Raw genomic sequence first — 20,966 nt, forward strand, 5'->3', positions numbered from 1 at the left:
TCCCGTCTTTTCCAGCGGGGTGGACGAAAGCGCTAGGCAGATCTCTCCTTGGATTTTCAATGGATGCTTTAGTGCACACAGAGAGCATCCACACATCACCATTTGGGCTTGTTTTCCGTGCACAGTACTAGAAATGGGACGCATGGGGAGAAATGCCAGATAGAGGTGATGGGGAAGAAGGCAGCAAACCACACTGCCACGTGTGTACCTATGCAACAATCTTGCATGTTCTTCACATGTACCCCAAACCTAAATTGCAATAAAATAAAAAATAAAAAAATAAAAATAAATAAATCACAAAATAAAAAAAAAAAAACTTACTTCTTTAAAAAAAAAAAAAAAAAAAAAGAAAGAAATGGGACGCAGATGTTCTGCTCCTTCCAAAGTGCATGCTGGGAGCAGACACTGGGTTCTGAGTCAGGGCGAGGCCCTTAGGCTTCAGCTCAGACGTCCCTGCACCTGTGCCCGAGGCCAAGAACGGCCGTGGGACTGTTGTCCACGGGTCCGTATGTGAACGTACATGTGTGTGTGTGTGCGCGTGCCACCTCCTGTCCCCCTAGCAAGGGGAGCTCCTGGAGAGATTCGCCTCCACTTGTTACTACCAAATTAGCCGGAAATGACGCCTTGTTTCAATCCGCATTTCCCTGATTAATGGTCAGATTGGCAGATTAGGGTATTTGTCACATTTCTTCCTCTCTATCTGTTCATACAGTTTGCCATGGAGTGGATTATGAGTTTCTTAGTGATTTATAGAACTCTTTAAATAGTCATGCTATTATCGCTGGTTATTTTTAAATTTTTTTTTCTTGAGACAGTTTGTTCTGTCGCCCAGGCAGGAGTGCAATGGTGGGATCTTGGCTCACCACAACCTCCGCCTCCCAGGTTCAAGTGATTCTCCTGCCTCAGCCAACAAGTAGCTGGGATTACAGGCATCCTCCAGCACGCTTGGCTCATTTTTGTATTTTTAGTAGAGACGGGGTTTCTCCATGTTGGTCAGGCCAGTCTTGAACTCCTGACCTCAGGTGATCCACCCGCCTTGGCCTCCCAAAGTGCTGGGATTACAGGAATGAGCCACTGCACCCGGCCTAATCTCTGGTTATATATATAAAAAACATTACCTCCCTAAATGTCATTTTTCTTTTTAACATTGCTCATGTTCATTTTTGTAAAAGTTTTTCATTTCTATGAAATCAGATATTCCAATCTTTTCCTCTATTTTTTTTGTATTTTGCAAACACAGGCCTTCCTTATTCCAAGGTTACAAATATATTCTATTTTCCTTTATATGCTCCGAATATTTTTAGATCTTTACCTGAAATATGTGTATACAAAATCTAGCTCAGTCCAACGGGGTCTAAAGGTAAAAAATAAATAAAATCTAGCTCACCCCTTTACATCAAAATGGAGAGCCAGCTGTTGGCATTAAATACTGAATAATCCATCTTGTCCTCAATAATTTTAAGCTCCTCTCTCCATCAACTCTAACTCCTGTCACAGGCATGTGCCCGTGCCAGGTGCTCTGCCATGCTGCCAACCAACTGGCGTGTAGACCCTGCAGGCCCCTAACTGCTAACCCCCGCAGCGTGCCCTGAGCATGCCTCTCCCTCCTAGCAGCTGCCCCCTCCTCGGCTTTGCTTTTCCTGGTTTCAGTTACTTGCATTCAACCAAGATCTGAAACTAGGTGAGCACAGTGCAGTACGATTTGAGAGAAAGAGACCCCTTCACAGGATGTTTATCACAGCGCACCATTACAGTTCTTCCGTTTGGGTCCCAATTGTCCTTAGTTCCCACTGTGTCTAACTTATAAGTTGAACTTGATCAGAGGTGTGTTCCCAGAGAGGAAAACAGCATAAACAGGGTTCAGCACTATCAGAGGTTCAAGCATCCACTGGGGTCTTCGAATGTGTCCCCTGAGGGGGTACGACTACATCAGTTGGATCTCCACAGGTCATCACGACACAAGACAGCTCCCAGAGGCTACAATGGGCCACCCTGCCCGCGCACGTGGCCAGAGGAACTGCCATGTCCAGGGCGCAAGCACACCTGCATCAGTGACTGGGCACCTGCGCATCAGAGTCCTCGGTGTGGAGGGCAGGGACCAGAGCAGCTTCCACCTGTCCACCTGATGGGCAGAACCTAGGGAAAGCCTCAGTTCTTTTTTTTTTTTTTTTTTAAAGATGGGGTTTCACCATGACGGTCAGGCTGGTCTTGAACTCCTGACCTCGGGTGATCCACCCACCTCAGCCTCCCAAAGTGCTAGGATTACAGGCAAGGGCCACCTCGCCCAGCCTTCCTTTTTTTTTTTTTTTTTTTAAAGACAGAGTCTCACTCTGTCACCCAGGCTGGAGTGCAGTGGCACAATCTCAGCTCACTGCAAACTCCACCTCCTGCATTCAAGCAGCTCTCCTGCCTCAGCCTCCTGAGCTGGGATTACAGGCACGTGCCACCACACCCAGCTATTGTTTGTATTTTTAGTAGAGACAGAGTTTCACCATCTTGGCCAGGATGGTCTCGATTTCCTGACCTCATGATCCACCCACCTCAGCCTCCCAAAGTACTGGGATTACAGGCATGAGCCACCTCACCCAACTGGGAAAGCCCAATTCTACTCACGCCAGGAAAGGCCCTTTGATAAGATGGGGAGGTGGTGCAGCCCGGCACCTTGAGCTCTGGTAACATGGGGTGCCTGGGGTGGTGACCTGGCACTGCCAGCTGGGGACAGCCTGCAGCGCTGACGGCTGGAGCCTCGCCACACAGGGCCATTTCCCCTGGGGCTGCAGCCTCTGTGCACTCCAGAGGGCCCAGCAGGAGGCCACAGCAAGAGGCCACAACATGCAAGCAGGGCCTTTCGGACGGACAGTGTGGGTTACCATGCTCTGCATCGAGGCCACCATGCAGCTCAGCTGTTTGGGGGGCAGGCGCCAGGGTCCTGAGCCACAGTGGAAAACACAGTTCGTCAGATCAGGGCCCTGTCAGCACCATCATCCACCAGTCCCTCTCACCCACCCACTGTGGCCTGGTGGCTCCCGGCACTTCATGGACAGACATGGCCAGGTGATGGCAGCCTCAGGCTGACAGCAACCACAGGGCCACTCTTGGGAAACGGGCTCTCTGGAAACACTGACCACCTGCGGCTAGGCCACAAGGTTGGTTCTCCCCTCTCTGTACCTGACAGAGAGCAGATAAAAGGAAACCAGCTTGCAGCTTCACACTATTTGTTTTAAGCATCACACAGTATTTTAAAATGACACGGTTATTCCTTTGATACTTAAAGCCACAGCTGCTCAGCAACTACCAATATTGTCATTCTAACAACCACTGCAGCCACACTCAGATCTCAGGTTAAGTACTAAACTAACTTTAAGTTTCCCTGTCACTATTAAAGAACACTGAACTTTGGTTACTTTCTAGAAACACCCATTTGGCCAAATGGAAACATTTCTAACTGAAGGGAGAAGGCCACTGCTGCACAGACGTCTAGGCCCACAGCACACGGGCAGGTCTGTCTCACACCCTGGAGCCATGTGGCCTGCCCTCATGCTGCCAACGCGGCTCACACCTGTCCCATCACTTGGGAGCCACATGCAGCAGAACCAAGCCTTCCATGTTCACGTGTCCAATTCCATATGCCTCTCCCACTCTGACTTCCCAGGCGTGCCTTTCACATTTATGAAAACGCTGTTTGTCTTTAAAATGAGAAGTGGGAGAAACTCAGGTTTCCAGTTTTCCACAGACTCCAGCATACGGCAAGTTCCACTGCACACAAGCTCCACGGTCAGGCGACAAAGCGGGGAGAGGCGGGAGAAAGCAGCTGGGAGGAAAGAAAAGGAAGAAAGGCAGCCAGTTAACTATCTTCTCAAAAATCGCAGACAACAGCCCTGGCTTCTGGGATCTGCCCCTCAGTGGTCAGATGGCTCTTGTACCTGAAGACATGGGCGGCTGGGCTTGGCCTTCACTACCAGTTGATGCAACTGAGAACGTTCTGGTCAGACACGTACAAGGGGAGGTCACGTGGGAGCTCCAGGATCCCCACAAACAGCGCTGGGATACAGCGGCGAGGGGGCATGTTCTTGCGTGCCTTTGTGTGCGCCCATGGACATGTGCTTTGTGTGTGCATGCCTGGTGGCCGCCTGTGTGACTGTGCAGGCGTGCCTCTGCATCCATCTGCGTGTGCACCCGTGTGTCTGTGTGCATGCCCACGTGTACACTTACGTATACCTATGTGTGTTTCCCCTCACGAGCACCTCCACTTGCTCCTGCACTTCTCAGACACGTGGAGATGCGGCGGGAGGATCTGTCGCCTGGCTGTGCAGTGAGAATGCAGCCTGGAACCTTGGTAGGAGGTGTGCCCAGCCCCCCGACGCTGACGGCCCGAAACAGGAACATGTGCACAGCTCTTCTGGAACAGGCGCGGGGACTCGGGCAGAGTCCAGGGACACAGAGGCCAGGAGACCCTGCAGAGCAGGTGGTGGCAGGATCCCTGCAATTCTTCTCTGTGTTCAAAAGCTTTCTTTAGGGTCTGGTGTGGTGGCACACACCTGGAATCTCAGCGATTTGGGAGGGTGAGGCAGGATACTCGCTTGAGCCTAGGCGTCCGAGCCACGATCATGCCACTGTGCTCCAGCCTGTGCTCCAGACCCTGTCTCAAACAAAAATGTTGCGGAGAGGAGGCATGAGAAGATACGAAGACTTAGGGAAAAACGTGCCAATCACAGAAGAGAAAGTCCAGCGATGCAGTGAGGGGAGGCTGAAGGCAGAATCAATGCCCAGGAACTGCGTCATCAAAACACCTAGAGGGGTTTGACAGCACAGCACAGGGGGTCCTATTAGCTTCAAGGCAACGGGAAATGGGAAGCTGAGAGGCGGCCGGCACACTGCAGGCTGGCCTAGGAGGTCCACGTGTCAGGGCAACACAGCAGGTCTCCCCTGCCCAGGAGACCCACAGGAACGCGTCCGTGGACAGTGGAGAAAGGCGCTCCTCCGGCTGCAGAAAGGCACCTCTCTGGGACTCCCGCGGCTACTCCCACATCCAGCACTGCCACGGCACCAGCTCTCTGATCAGTGTGGTATTTTCATCTTCCGTTTTTTCACATTTAACCATTCTATATTCTTGTACTTGTGGAAGCAGCCAGCCTTTTAAAAATACAGTTTGACAATTTTTCCTTTAATGACGCTGTCTGGTTTGGTCACGTTTAGTGTGATGTGGAGGGAGCTGGGCCACCGCTGGATCGAGCTGCTTCATGGAATTTGCTGCACTTCCTTCTGCTCCTTCCTGCCTTCTCTGGGATATTTTTTGCTTTCCACTTCCTCCCTCTGAAAAAGTAATGCTGTACAGTTCTTTCACTGGTTCGTATGCCTGGACGTGCCTCAGCCTCACACATGGCACCTGCCCCTTCCCGGGCGGCATGAGAACCTCAGAACTGACGGCCTCTCACACACACTCTTGAGCAATGCTTTTTCCACATTTACATTTTCTTTTCTTTTCCCGCCAGGCTCTCACCTCAGCTTCCCGGGTAGCTGAGACTACAGGTGTGTACTACCACGCCCGATGACTTTTTCATTTTTTATATAGATGAGGTCTCACTGTGTCGCCCAGGCTGGTGTTGAAGTCCTGAGCTCAAGCAGTCCGCCTGCCTCAGTGTCCTTACGGTGCTGGGATTACAGGCATGAGCCACTGTGCACGGCCATGAATCAGATCATTTAAATTACTGAACTAACTGCAAAGGGGCAAATGCTTTAAAAGGATTCCTGCAGGGTAAGACAACACCACCAAAAATGCAACATAGAGGTGAATAAAATCTAAACAGAAAAATTACACAAAATTATGAAGCTTCGCTGTGACAGTTTCACGGAGAAATTTAGGAACAGGTCAAGTTTCACACCAACCCCACCACATCCTTTAACACACACATGTAAATTCGAGAGAGTTCTGGCCTTCCTCATCAAATACCTTTAGAATTACTCAGTACACTCAAGGATATACAAATTAATGGCAAAAAAATGTTTAATGCCAAAAGACCAAATGAATAAACACCCAGGCAGCTGGGTGTGAGGGAAGCCACCAGAACAAGGGAGGAGGAGGCTGGAGGCAGATCCGGCCCTGGGGATCATCCGAAGCCACTGCTCCAGGCCCTGCCCTGCCCTCCTGCCTCAATGCTACCCATGCTCAGGGACGCTCTGGGCTTGCTCCCCTCCATACCCAGACAGGGGCTGCCGCCCTCCATGGCAGTAGGGCACCACCACGTGGTACCTGGTGACAACCACTGTGGGGAAACAGCGAACAGCAGCCCCAGGAGGGCTCTGCACAGAATGTGCCCCTGCCCCGCCCGCACCTGGGTGTTGTCAGAAGTAAGTTCTGATGCTTGTGCTTAAGCAGCACAGGTCAGCACACCACCGAAAATAATTGTAGCCATTTTGAGACGCCTTCTCCAACTGCAGAGCTCCTCAACTCATGACAGGGCTGCATCCCGATAAACCTCTCGTGGCCGGAAATATGATGTGGAAAGTGAATCTCAACTTACAAAGGGCTATCCAGACACAGTCCTCCCCTCGTTGATGGGTACCCTGAATGCTTCAGGGTCGTCATGAAGTTGAAAAGACCTAAGTGGAAGCACCCTAAGCTGGGGACCAGCGGTATTCTGAAAGGTGGAAGCTGGAATTAGTGAGATAGCTGGGAAGACACATCTGTGAGCCCCGGATGATGAGCCAGGACTGAGCCAATGAAAGCCCAACTCCAGGTGAGTCAGCCACAAAAACGGAGGTGGCCACACGGACCCAAAGACGCACGGCCTTCTGAGAAGCACAGGGTGCCCATCTTACGGCCACAGAAACCCAGACACAAGAAACCCAGGCAGCGCATGCCGCAGGCACAAAGCTGGGTGCTTCCCCCAGGCCTGGCTCAGAGCAGGGTGGCTGCTAACAGTGGTGCACACCCCAGGCTCCAGGAGGAGGCGACCCTGAGGGGCAGCTGGGGAACATGGTACACACCGCAGACTCCAGGGGTGGCCCTGAGGGGTGAGTGCTGTGCAGGGCTCTGCTGGTAGCTGGGTCTAACAGGCGGCAATGACGCATGCCCGAGTACATCTCCACTCAGATGCTGCCTACGCTCTGAAACAGTCTGCAACCCGTCACCCTGTACCTGTCGGCAGTGGAGTGTGCACTAGCGCACAGGTGTGGGGACAGGTGTGCTCCTGCGGCTATGTTTCCTCTGCACAGGTATGGGAGGCCTGTGCAGGAGCTGAGTTAGCAAGGCAGCTAGCTGCTGGTGCTGACCTACACCTCAACTGGGTGCCCCGGGGCAGAACCCCCGGGCCATACATCCTCATCCATGAAGGAGGTGGGACCCAGCCCTCGGCGACGTGAGGAGCCTGTGCAGATCCTGGTGTGTGTCTGCCCCTCAAGACCCCACATGCGCCTCCAGCCACCTCAGTCCCACAGACCCACTGAGGACGGTGGGTGAATCCTGCACACAGAATCGCTGGCTCCTGGGAACTCCCTTCATTTTCTGGAGCTGTCGGTGGTGTAAGGAGGAGTGCATCCTTCAGAACCCAGACACTGGCACACACAAAAGCCTGGCAAGAAGCAGCACAGGCAGAAAACGCCTCTGCGGAGGGTGGGCAGTGACCTGGGGCAAGAGGTGAGCCACAGCCTGCGGCCGCGTCCCAACTCTACTCTGCACTCACATCTAGGGAAGGGGCTCTGGCACCAGGCGGCAGGCAGCAGTCACCTGGCAGAGGCTACGGACGTGAGAGCCCGGCATGGCTCAGGCCTGAAATCTCAGCACTTGGGTTGAGGCAGGAGGATTGCTTGAGCCCAGGAGTTCGAGACCAGCCTAGGCAAGAAATCAAGACCCTGACTCCAAAAAAATAGTAATAAAACCAAAACGAGACAAAAAACAACAACAAAACACTGAAGGCTGTGACTTGGGTTCTCACCTGTCTATCTCTAGAAGCACAGGCACAGATCTTCACCATTCTGGGTGCAAAGGGAAAAGGCGCCACTGCCACAGGGGATGGAATATGGCACAGAATGAGCAGCCCACCCTGGAGACACCAGCCTATGGGAGCCCCAAAGCCCACAAGAGCCCAGCCCATGGGGGGCTTCACAGCCCATGAGTAGCCCCACAGTCCACGGGGAGCCCCGCAGCCCATGGGGAGCCCAGTGCATGAGAGCCCTGGAGCCCACAAGAGTCAGACTGAAACAGGACTTTACCCACTGACCTGCGGCCTCCATGTGGTGCAGATCTGGGGCCAAGTGTCAAACAATGGCCTTGGTCACATTATGGGTCAGCACTGGGTGCGAGGCCGCCTGCCCAAGGACGCTGATACCATTGATGGGGGCTGCTTTTGCTCCACAGGTCTCCTACTGGATCCCTTCTGAGCCCTCCTGGGAGGAGGATGGAGGCCAGATTGCGGGTGCAAAGAAAATGGCTGGAAAGCAGCTCAGGGTAGAAGCGATATGGAAGGGCAGGTCAGGCACAGGCCCACGGGCCCCACGGGACCCACAGTCAACTGGGAAGGTTTGCAAGGACCACATGGCCAAGGGCACCAAGAGCCGCTTCCTGCCCAACCCACCCACAGTGTCCTGCAGAGTTTGTGGGGATACACAGAAGCCTGACAAGCGTCACATAAAATGTCCACAGGCGATCATTAGATGCTTGCAGTGTGGTGATCACAAGGCCACGAGCCACACATTACCACATGACACAGGCAAACACACTTACTTGGTCCCTATTTTGACAAGGTAAGTAGTAATTTATACTAGGAGAAGGAGGGGGCACTCCAAGTGAGCGGTCCAACCCTCAAACACCGACAGTGCCATCAGAAACCTGCATCCCAGGCCGGGCACGGTGGCTTAAGCCTGTAATCCCAGCACTTTGGGAGGCCGAGGTGGGTGGATCACGAGGTCAAGAGATCGAGACCATCCTGGTCAACACGGTGAAACCCCGTCTCTACTAAAAAATACAAAAAATCAGCTGGGCATGGTGGTGCGTGCCTGTAATCCCATCTACTCAGGAGGCTGAGGCAGGAGAATTGCCTGAACCCAGGAGGCGGAGGTTGTGGTGAGCCGAGATGGCGCCATTGCACTCCAGCCTGGGTAACAAGAGCGAAACGCCGTCTCAAAAAAAAAAAAAAAGAAACCTGCATCCCGACCCGCGGGAACAGCACAGCCAGCAGGTAGAACCCGCCCTGCAGAGGCAGCTTACCCAGCAGAAGGCCCTTCCTAGGCCCAGCCGGTTAGAGTTCTCTGCCGAGTCAGCACTGCCCCAGGCACAGTTCCTGCGAGCCCAGAACGCTTGGATGAACAAAGGCAAGGAAACAGCTGTGTAAAAATCAGCTCCACTGGAGCACCACTGCTCAACCGCACACACAGAATTGCAGTCCTACCTGTGAGTTCTGATGAGAACCACATCATTGCCCCAGCCCCGCACAGGTACCCACTCCCCGGGAAACCATCTCAGCCCGCCAGGACGCCTCTGTATACCAGGAAACCATCTTCCCAATCCACGGCAGTACGCCCCCGTGTACCAGGAAACCATCCCCCCGGTGCCGGTGGGCACCCTCGTGTACCGGGAAACCATGGCTTCAGCCCCCGCAGGTGCCCCCGTGTACCAGGAAACCATCCCCTCGGCACCGGCAGGCACCCTCGTGTACCGGGAAACCATGGCTTCAGCCCCCGCAGGTGCCCCTGTGTACCAGGAAACCATCCCCTCGGCGCCGGCGGGCACCCTCCTGTACCAGGAAACCATGGCTTCAGCCCCCATGGGCACCCCCGTGTACCAGGAAATCATCACCTCAGCCCACCCGAGTGCCCGTGAAAACACCGCCTCAGCCCCGTGCAGGCGCCCCGCACCCCAGAAAACAATCCCCTCAGCCCCGTGCAGGCTCCCCGCACCCCAGAAAACAATCGCCTCAGCCCCGCACAGGCGCCCTGCACCCCAGGAAACCACTGCCTCAGCCCTCTGCAGAAGCCCCGCAGCCCAGGGGACCAACGCCTCATGACCCAGGAAATCAACGCCTCAGCCTCTGCGTGCGCTCCATGTCCCGGGAAACCATCGCCTTGGCCCCTGAGGGCGCTCTGTGTCCAGGGAAACCGTCGCCTCGGCCCCTGCGGGTGCTCAGTGTCCCAGGAAACCATCGCCTTGGCCCCTGCGGGCGCTCGGTGTCCCAGGAAACCGTCGCCTCAGCCCACGTTGTCAACCCTGTCCCGCAAGCTTCCCTGTGGCCCTTGGAAACCCACCTGTCACTCCAGGTCAGCCTGCCTTTTCTGGAGTTCTGGTTGGATGCTGTCTCACCGGGACCTTGTGCCCTCTCTGCTCTGGCTTCACTCAGCACTGGACCCTGAGATGCACCCCTGCCTCCGTGGTTATCAGCGGCTCGCCCTTTTCTGCCGTGTGCCATGCCACAAGGCACCACGCTGTTCTTCTCCAACTGCCTGGCAGTGTGACCTGGAGTTGGGGCAGCGCTTCCCAGCGGGCCAAGCTGACCCCGAGGCCAACAGCCACCATGGCCAGCGCCCTCCCCACCCCTCACCCTGCAGCAACAGCAAAACCGGAGACACAAACCTGGTCCAGAAAGCCCAGACCAGGGTCAACCTGCTGCTCGTGCGGGCCGAGCTGAGGACGGGAAGCCTGCATCATGCGTGCACCGTTAAGTCCATCCGACGTGGCTGCCGGCTCCAGCCCAGGGAAGAAGAGAGGAGGGTTGCTCCCCAACAAGGCACCTTGCTCTGTAAGCTCCGCTTTCCAATACTGCGGAGCCTTCAGCAACACCGAGAAACGACCAAAACAGACAGGCTCTCAGAGAAGGCGGGCCAGTGGTTCCTCACCTCACATTAATTTTCAGATGAATGTGACAAAGGCACAGTGCACAAAATGCAAGATGCTGACACAGAGAGGGACCCCTCATTCATGCTGACCACGAGAAAGGCCGACACTGGTTCACACCGGCCATGGAGAGGTCCTGCTTCTGTTTTAGTAATGGTGACGGCTGGCCCCAATTCATGCAGATGCTGTCGCTTATATACGACATACATAACAAAAGTCGGGCATATATAACAAATAACCTACGTCTGCATCCAAAGGTCACAACGTTTATACTAAAAACTGTCATCAAGGGCCAGGCATGGTGGCTTATGCCTATAATCCCAGCACTATGGAGACCAAGGTGGGCGGGTCACGAGGTCAAAAGATTGAGACTATCCTGGCCAACATGGCGAAACCCCATCTCTACTAAAAATACAAAAAATTAGGTGGGCATGGTAGCACAAGCCTGCAGCTCCAGCTACTTGGGAGGCTGAGGCAGGAGAATCGCTTGAGCCTGGGAGGCAGAGGCTGCAGTGAGGGGAGATCTGCTACCACACTACAGCCTGGGTGACACAGCAAGACTCCATCTCACAAAGAAAAAAAAGTGATCAAAAGCAAGCCGCCATCAGCTATAAAAATCTCTATTTTACTTCCTCCATGGAAAATCGGGGATGTGGCCTCTGCCAGAAGGGTCAGCCAAGACTGCCAGCACCCCCATCAGGTCCCAACATGCCCCACCTACAACGTATCTGTTGCGTGTTCTGCGTGGGCGGCAGATACTTGGTGTCACTCCAGGGGCAGGAACAGATGATGTGCTGACACCCCCCCCCACAGTGAATGAGCAGGTGAGTTCTCGGTCACTCAGGACAGCAGACACGAAAGGGCAAGAAAATGAGTCACCAGGCACCAGGCAGGAGCTTCCGGCTCAGCCCTGTCACCTGTGCCTAGGAGGCTGCGCTGTGGTTCCACTCTTTAGCCAGCCTTTTATTTATTTTATAATAGCATTGGCACGCCCCACCCACCCACTGCGAATTGCACAACACATCAAAGGCCCTTTATGGTCAAAACCAAACAGTGGGGACAGGGAGGGCATGTGTCTCTGCAGACTGTCTACACGCACAGCACAGTCAGGAAAGCCCTGGCGGCTACCCACACCGCCGTCCCGGGAGACCGACAGCTCAGAACTGTGGCCAAATGTCCGTCACCACCACTTGCTGGGTACTGATCATGGGCAGTCTGGCAATGCCCAGCTTACAAAGAAGAAATGACAGTGGCCACTTCTTTATAAGAAGCACCTCAGCAAACAGTGCTTGGGTGAGGCCAGGCACACGATGCAGAAAGCCTGTCCCAGAGCCCAGCAACCAAGGACATTCGTTGGGGGACTGGGTGGGAAAGGCCACACTTAAACCCACAATTCCAAGTAGCTGCCTGTGAGAGTCTAAACAAACGCCTAGTGGCTCAGGCTTGTAATCCTAGCACTTTAGGAGGCTGAGGCAGGAGAATCACTTGAACCCAGGTTGCAGTGAGCCAAGATCGTGCCATGAGGTCGGGCGTGGTGGCTCACGCTTGTAATCCAAGCACTTTGGAGGCCAAAGTGGGCGGATCACCTGAGGTCGGGAGTTCAAGACCAGCCTGACCAACATGGTGAAACCCCGCCTTTAAAAAAAATTAAAAAAAATAAAAAAAAAGATCGTGCCACTGCACTTCAGCCTAAGGTGACAGAGCAACACTCTCAAAAAGAAAGAAATAAAAAAGGATAGGGAAAAACATACAGAGTGGGTAACATGAATTAGGATCCCATTTTTTGAGAAAAAAATGCTAAGAAAAATCTAGAGGGATCTAGATAGAATAGTAGTATCTCTGAGCAGTGGAATATCAGACCATTTTTTGTTCCATGTTTTCCAATTTCCTGCACCAAACATCTTTTTTTTTTCTTTTTTCTGTTTAATTTTTGAGACAGGGCCTTTCTCTGTCACCCAGGCTGGAGAGCAGTGGCGCACTCAGGTGACCCTCCCACCTCAGCTTCCCGAGTGGCTAGGACCACAGGTGTGTGACACCACGCCCAGCTAATTTTTCTTTCTTTCTTTTTTTTTTTTTTTAAAGAGATGGGGCCTCCCTATGTTGCCCAGGCTGGTCTCGAGTTCCTGGGCTCAAGCAATCCACCCACCTCAGCCTCCCAAAGTGCTGGAACTACAGATGTGAGCCACTGTGCCCACTACCAGATGTCTTTTTTTTTTTTTTTTTTTTTTTGGGACGGAGTTTCGCTCTTGTTACCCAGGCTGGAGTGCAATGGCGCGATCTCGGCTCACCGCAACCTCCGCCTCCCGGGTTCAGGCAATTCGCCTGCCCCAGCCTCCTGAGTAGCTGGGACTACAGGCACGCACCACCATGCCCAGCTAATTTTTTGTATTTTTAGTAGAGACAGGGTTTCACCGTGTTGACCAGGATGGTCTTGATCTCTTGACCTCATGATCCACCCGCCTCGGCCTCCCAAAGTGCTGGGATTACAGGCGTGAGCCACCGCCAGATGTCTTTTTATATAACTTTGACAACAATCTGTCTTTGCATGTTATCTCCATGAGCGCGGTGACTGAAAACGAGGAAATAATGTACATGAAGAACACTCTGAAAATCATAACGCACCAAAGAACTCACTAATTAAACCCACTAGTTAGTGCTCAAATATGATCAGTTACAAAACCAAAAACCGCTTTCCTCTGCTCAACGTAAACACTGTGCACTTAAATCAGTTTTGTGCAGCTCACTGACAGAGTTCTTAAATGTCGCAAAAGTCTCTTCAGAACCTGAAATTACACAAATGGCTTCACATCACAGTTTTAGGTTCACGAGGATCTGATGAGAAACATTTTATGTTATGAAGAGTGGTAACGTTTAAAAAGTAGAACAAAAAACCGCTTTATTCTTTCCTCCCCAGGAGACGCGAGCCCCTCACTCCAGCCTTAATCCCTGGAGCAGAACCCTCCAGGAATTTATCAGTCCCAAAGAAGAGCCAATTACCCTTCACAAGCTCAGATATGTAACAAACATTTAGAAGACGCAACTCCCAACAAATTGCAGGCAATTTAGAGTCATTTACAAGATACAATCTGCAGGGTGGCAAGTCTCATGTCAGTCTCAAAGCCTCCTCCGCAGAGCTCCGAATCCATTACTCACCCAAAACCAGGCTGCAGGCTTACAGTCGTGGTCCCTGAATCCTGCACAAAACTCACCGGAAGGAGACCAGCTTTCAATGCTGAAGCTACAAGACGAAAATGACAACTTTTGAAAGCCACGGCTTATTAAAGATTGAAACACCTGACACTTATGAATCTAGCTAAGGTGAAAATTCTGTACATGAAGCGCTCCGATTTGCTCCCTTGAAGTAACTGAGAAACTGCAAGTTGCAAGCTGCGTTCACCCCCTTTTATTACATCGTCAGTGACCCTGGAGCCCTTCACTGGGCAGCCCTGACACCCACGAGAAGCTGTGTCTAGTTTCCTTGACTCTGAGTGTACAGCAGGAAGAAGCCCCTGTCTGGAAAGAAACACCCTGAGACACAAATAGAAAATCTTTATGAGTTTTGTTTTTTTTTTTTTTGCATCTTTTAAAAGGAGTTTCACTTTACCCAAATGAACTAAACGTGACTAGCTCATGAGAATCTACCAAATTTTCCTGTAAGCATATAGAAGGCACGGTGGTAAGCAGATGTGTAAGAACAAAGCCAAAACACAAACGGCCTGGACTGCTTTGATTTGCAAACCTTTTTGTTCATCATGGAAATGCTTTATCTTTATGGTCTCTCCAACATCTGCACACAGCACACAGGCTTTAAATTCCAAAGCTTATGGAATCTCCAAGAAACAGTGCGAGCCTGACCCTGCACGAGGGGCCCTCACCCCCATGCCTCTACTTACGTCATCCTCAGATCACACAGGCACACCTAGGCCACTGGTCTGACTCCCAGACTCACTGAGCCCCTGCTCGAAAGCACCATTTCCCGGCCTGCAGGTTCCAAAGGCTGAGGTGGCTAAGGGCCTGACTCTGACTACAGCAGATGGGAAGTTACTTAATCTCCCAAGTCCTCAGTTTCCACACGTATGGCACGACGCTCCCACACCTCGCTAGGGGCTTGCAGATGGCCTGATGCCTGAGACAGGCAGTGTGGAGGTCCACAGATGTGTGGCCTCCAGCAGCGACGACAGTTCCTGAGAGTTCTCTGCTCACAGCTCCTGCAAATGGTGGTGGACCAGCAAGAACAAAGGGCCTCACGGTCCAAGAACAGCTTTGAGAATTCGCAGCGGCAATGTCACAACCACAAGTAAAGCATGTTTAACTTTCAGAAACAGGATATAAAGCCTGCAGCCAGGCACGGTGGCTCACACCTATAATCCCAATGGAGCGGGTGGCCAAGGCAGGAGAATTGCCTGAGGCCAGGGGTTCGAGATCAGCCTAGGCAAAAAGCAAGAATCCAATCTCCACAAAAAATTTAAAATAAAAAAACTGGCGAGGGCCAGGCATGGTGGCTCTTGCCTGTAATCCCAGCACTTTGGGAGGCAGAGGTAGACAGATCATCTGAGGTCAGGAATTCGAGACCAGCCTGGCCAACATGGTGAAAAACCCCATCTCCAGTTGAGGCTGAGGTGAGCAGTGATCACACCACTGTACTCCAGCCTGGGTAACAGAAATAATAAATAATAAAATAATAAAAGAAATAAAAAATTTTAAAAACAGGCTAGGTGCAGTGACTCACACCTATAATCCTAGCACTTTGGGAGGCTGAGGCAGGCAGATGGCCTGAGGTAAGGAGTTTGACACCAGCCTGGTCAACATGGCGAAATCCCATCTCTACCAGAAAGATAAAACGGGCATGGTGGCAGGGGCCTGCAATCCCATCTACTCGGGAGGCTGAGGCAGGGGAATCCCTTGAACCCAGGCAGCGGAGGTTGCAGTGAGCTGAGACTGCGTCACTGCACTCTAGCATGGCAACAGAGCAAGACTTCATCTCAAAAAAAAAAAAGCGGGGGAAGGGATCTATATCTCCATCAATCCTGTTCAATGAAAAGCGGCATCTGGGCCACGGTAGAGATCTTTCCTTTCTGCTCACACACGGCTTTTCTTGGACACGTGGGTGCCATTTTCCTTTTGTCTCCTTTTGCTCTCCAAAACACTGTTCAGTACCAGGAACGGAATCAATTTTCCTCTCTAAGATGAACAGAGTCCTCAAGAAGATCCTATGAGAAAATCAAGGCCAGGTGCAGTGGCTCACACCTGTAATCCCAGCACTTTGGGAGGTCAAGGAGGGTGGATCACTTGAGCCCAGGAGTTTGAGACCAGCCTGGACAACACAGGGAAACCCCGTCCCTATAAAAAATATAGAAATTAGGCCGGGCGCGGTGGCTCAAGCCTGTAATCCCAGCACTTTGGGAGGCCGAGGCGGGTGGATCACGAGGTCAAGAGATCGAGACCATCCTGGTCAACACGGTGAGACCCCGTCTCTACTAAAACTACAAAAAATTAGCTGGGCATGGTGGCGTGTGCCTGTAATCCCAGCTACTCAGGAGGCTGAGGCAGGAGAATTGCCTGAACCCAGGAGGCGGAGGTTGCGGTGAGCCGAGATCGTGCCATTGCACTCCGGCCTGGGTAACAAGAGTGAAACTCCGTCTCCCTAAAAAAAAAAATATATATATATATATATATATATATATATATATATAGAAATTAGCGGGGCATGATGATGTGCACCTGTGGTCTCAGCTACTCAGGAGGCTGAGGCAGAAGGATCTCTAGAGCCCAGGAGGTGCCCGCTGCAGTAAACTGAGACTGTGCCACTGTATTCCAGCCTGGGTAACAGAGCAAGACCCTACCTCAAAAAAAAAAACACAGAAAACAAAAACCAAGAAAACAAGAGCTACATGCAAGTAGGAAGCAGCCTCCACTTACCCCAAAGACACAAGTGCTTCTGCTGCTGCGTCCACTACAGGTAAACCTGCTGCAATGAGCAGGTGCCCGAGAGCCTGTGTGTGTGCATGTGGCCTTTATTCACTGAATAATCACAAGGGTAGTACACGCATTCCAAAGTGCATTTTCTTTTTTTCTTTTTTTTTTTTTTTGAGACGGAGTTTCGCTCTTGTTACCCAGGCTGGAGTGCAATGGCGCGATCTCGGCTCACCGCAACCTCCACCTCCTGGGTTCAGGCAATTCTCCTGCCTCAGCCTCCTGAGTAGCTGGGACTACAGGCACGCGCCACCATGCCCAGCTAATTTTTTGTAGTTTTAGTAGAGACGGGGTTTCACCATGTTGACCAGGATGGTCTCGATCTCTTGACCTCGTGATCCACCCGCCACGGCCTCCCAAAGTGCTGGGATTACAGGTTTGAGCCACCGCGCCCGGCCCCCAAAGTGCATTTTCATTAGGAATAATCCCTCCCTGATGCTGCCGCTCCCAACTGCACGTCCTGCAAGACTCCCCACAACCAGTCATGCTCCATGCTGCTCAAGTCCTTCACAAATTCTTCTCCAAGGTGATTATGTTTGTGCTTGAAAAAAGATGCCTCCCTACTGGGGATGGGTAGCGGATATCTCTGTAACATTTCAGGGGTGCTCAGATCGTCCTCGCCCAGCCCTCCAGAACACCGGATAAATTACCACTATTAAGAATGAACACGGCCAGGCACAGTAGCGCACACCTGTAATCCCAGCACTTTGGGAGGCCGAGGTGGGTGGATCACGAAGTCAGGAGCTCGAGACCAGCCTAACCAACATGGAGAAACCCTGTCTCTACTAAAAATAAAAATATTAGCCAGGCGTGGTGGCACAAGCCTGTAGTCCCAGCTACTCAGGAGGCTGAGGCAGGAGAATCACTTGAAGTCAGGAGGTGGAGGTTGCAGTGAGCTGAGATTGCAACACTGCACTCCAGCCTGGCAACAGAGCAAGACTCTATCTCAAAAAAAAAAAAAAAAAAAAAAAAAAAGGGTTCCCGGCTTACCAACAACAGGTACAGGGAGAGAAGAAGGTGGATTAGGACTGGAATAAGAAATGAGACTGAAGTCCGCACACTAAACCAGCAAGTCCCAGACTCTCTCTCAGTTCATTCACTGAGCTCCAGAATCCGAACAGCCAGGACCACCAGAACGAGACAGAGGCATCCTCCAGGGGGAAACAAATCACCCAGAGAAAAGACCTACAGACAATGACATCTGGGGGTCCCCAAGCAACAAAGCCAGCTGGCAGCCTGAACACTCCGAGTGCAGTCACACGCTGCTCAACAACGGGCTGCGGTCTGAGAAACACGTCACTAGGCGGCTTCATCCTTGCGCAAACATCACGGAGTGACTCACACACCTAAAGCACTGCATACCCAGGCTGTGCGGCAGGGCCCGTGGATCCTGCGCACCACCCATGCTGTATGTGACTGTGCTGTATGCTGGCGGCCACTGCAATACAATGGTAAGCACTCATTCACCTAAACACTGCTAAACACAGAAAACATACCGTAAAAACTCCGTATGAGAGATAAAAGATAGCTGGGCGTGGTGGCTCGCGCCTATAAAGGATCCCCTGAGCCTGGGACATCTAGGGCAGTGAGCCACGGCTGTGGCACTGTATTCCTGCCTGGGTGACACAGCGAGGCCCTGTCTCCAAAAAACAAAAACAAACAAGTAGAAATTGAAAAAACTTTTTTAAATGTTGGTGTAGAAAAAAAAAAAAGAATGATTTTTCTTTTGAGTGTGTATTCAGAAAGCAAGGGCAGGAAAAAATGTTTTGAAAAGCTATGACCGCCAGGCGAGGTGGCTCACACCTGTAATCCCAGCACTTTGGGAGACCAACGTGGTCGGATCACAACGTCAGGAATTCCAGACCAGCCTGACCAACATGGAGAAACCCCATCTCTACTAAAAACACAAAAATCAGCCGAGTGTGGTGGCATGTGCCTGTAATCCCAGCTATTCAGGAGGCTGAGGCAGGAGAACTGCTTGAATCGGGACCGGGAGGCAAGGCTGCAGTGAGCCAAGATCACGCATTGCACTCCAGCCTGAGCTACAGAGCAAGACTCTGACTCAAAAAAACAAAGAAATCACAATTAACATCTTAAAATCTCCAGAAAGATTTTTAAATGCTGATCTAGACAAAAAATGTTGATCTATTCTGAGTATGTATTCAGAAAGCAAGGGCAGGAAAAAAATGCATTCAAAAGACCCATGAAAACACAACAAAAAGAAATGCAAAATATAAAGAATCACTCTAGATGATCCAAAATCTAAGTAAGATCTCAAGTTTTAAAATGAGAAACAGTGAAGATGAAAGAGAAGAAATTATCAAAGAAATAATATTTCTGGTGAGATGCAATGTCTCAACTCTCTGAGAGGGCAAGACAGGAGGACTGCTGAAGGCCAGGAGTTTGAAACAGGCCTAGGCAACACAGGGAGACCATGTCTCTAATGAAAATTGTAAAATATTAGTTGGGGGGGCGCTGGGCACGATGGCTCACTCCTATAATTCCAGCACTTTGGGAAGCCGAGGCACATGGATCACCTGAGATCTGGAGTTCGAGACCAGTCTGGCCAACATGGAGAAATCCCATCTCTACTGAAAATACAAAATTAGCCGGGTATGGTGGTGCATGCCTGTAGCTACTTGGGTAAAAAAGAGAGAGAGAGAAAAGAAATTAAATAGGACATGTTGTTGGTAAAAAAGAAAAAAAATTACAGCCAGGCATGAAAGTTCATGCCTTCTAATCCCAGCAGTTTGGGAGGCCAAGGCAGAAGAATCACTTGAGCCCACGAAGCTGAGGCAGGAGAATCACTTGAATCTGGGAGGCGGAGGTTACAGTGAGCTGAGATCATGCCACCGTACTCCGGCCTGGGCAACAAGAGCGAAACTCTGTCTCAAAAAGAAAAAACGTTAGTGGGGTGTGCTGGTGCCTGCAGTCCCAGCTACTCTGGAGGCTGATGCAGGAGGATCGCTCAACACTTTTTTCCAGACTTGCCCCGGCAAAAAAAAAAAAAAAAAAGGAAAGAAACAGCATTTTTTTAAAGTCCAGAATTAAAAGATAAGTTTCTTTGGCACAAGGAAAGAGAAAAGCCCCAAGCAAAACACAGTATTATGAAATAACACTGTTGATAAAGAAAACATCCAAGAAATGTGTGCAGGGAGGGAAAACGCCCCATCCACTACATATGAAGAAAATGGAGTCAGTTCTTTCCAGTGCAGCTCAGAAAAACAGAAGGTGATGGTGTACTTCCTCCCAATTTCGGGGGAGGTGCCACCCAACCTAAACTCTAAACCCAACTCTTCTCTCCTTCAGGTTCTTTTGGTATGAGCACGTAACACCAGTACCATGGACACCAATAACACAGCACCCAGTACCACAGCACATCAATAACACAGCACCCAGTACCACAGCATACCAATAACGCAGCACCCAGTAACACAGCATAAGATACCACACCCTGCCAATAGCATAGCACCCAGTACCATGGCACCCAGTACCATAGTATGCCAATAACACAGCACCCAGTACCACAGCCTATCAATAACATAGCATGCAGTACTATGGCACCCAATAACACAGCACCCAGTACCACAGCACACGAGTAACACAGCACCAGGTACCACGGCATGCCAATAGCATAGCACCCAGTACATGGCACCCAATACCACAGCACCCAGTATCATAGCATGCCAAAAACACATGCGGTGGCTCAAGCCTGTAATCCCAGCACTTTGGGAGGCCGAGGCGGGTGGATCATGAGGTCAAGAGATTGAGACCATCCTGGTCAACATGGTGAAACCCCGTCTCTACTAAAAATACAAGGAATTAGCTGGGCATGGTGGCGCGTGCCTGTAATCCCAGCTACTCAGGAGGCTGAGGCAGGAGAATTGCCTGAACCCAGGAGGCAGAGGTTGCGGTGAGCCGAGATCGCGCCATTGCACTCCAGCCTGGGTAACAAGAGCGAAACTCCATCTCAAAAAAAAAAAAAAGAATTAGCTGGGTGTGGTGGCACATGCCTGTAGTCCCAGCTACTCAGGAGGCTGAGGCAGAAGAATCACTTGAAGCCAAGAGGTGGAAGCTGCACTGAGCTGAGATCCCACCACTGCATTCCAGCCTGGCGACAGAGAAAGAGAAAAACTCAAAAAAAAAAAAAAAAAAAAAAAAAAAAAAA

General features: G+C 51.4%; 1 protein-coding gene across 4 annotated transcripts in view; it reads right to left on the reverse strand.

Moving 5' to 3' along the window:
• Window positions 1-20,966, reverse strand: part of AXIN1 (axin 1) — a 62,872-nt gene that overhangs the window by 25,557 nt on the left and 16,349 nt on the right. The gene's annotated exons all lie outside the window — the stretch shown is intronic.

The sequence above is a fragment of the Sapajus apella genome, unplaced genomic scaffold (assembly GCF_009761245.1).
Source record: "Sapajus apella isolate SASKATOON/1434 unplaced genomic scaffold, GSC_monkey_1.0 scaffold192, whole genome shotgun sequence".
NCBI classification, from domain to species: domain Eukaryota; kingdom Metazoa; phylum Chordata; class Mammalia; order Primates; family Cebidae; genus Sapajus; species Sapajus apella.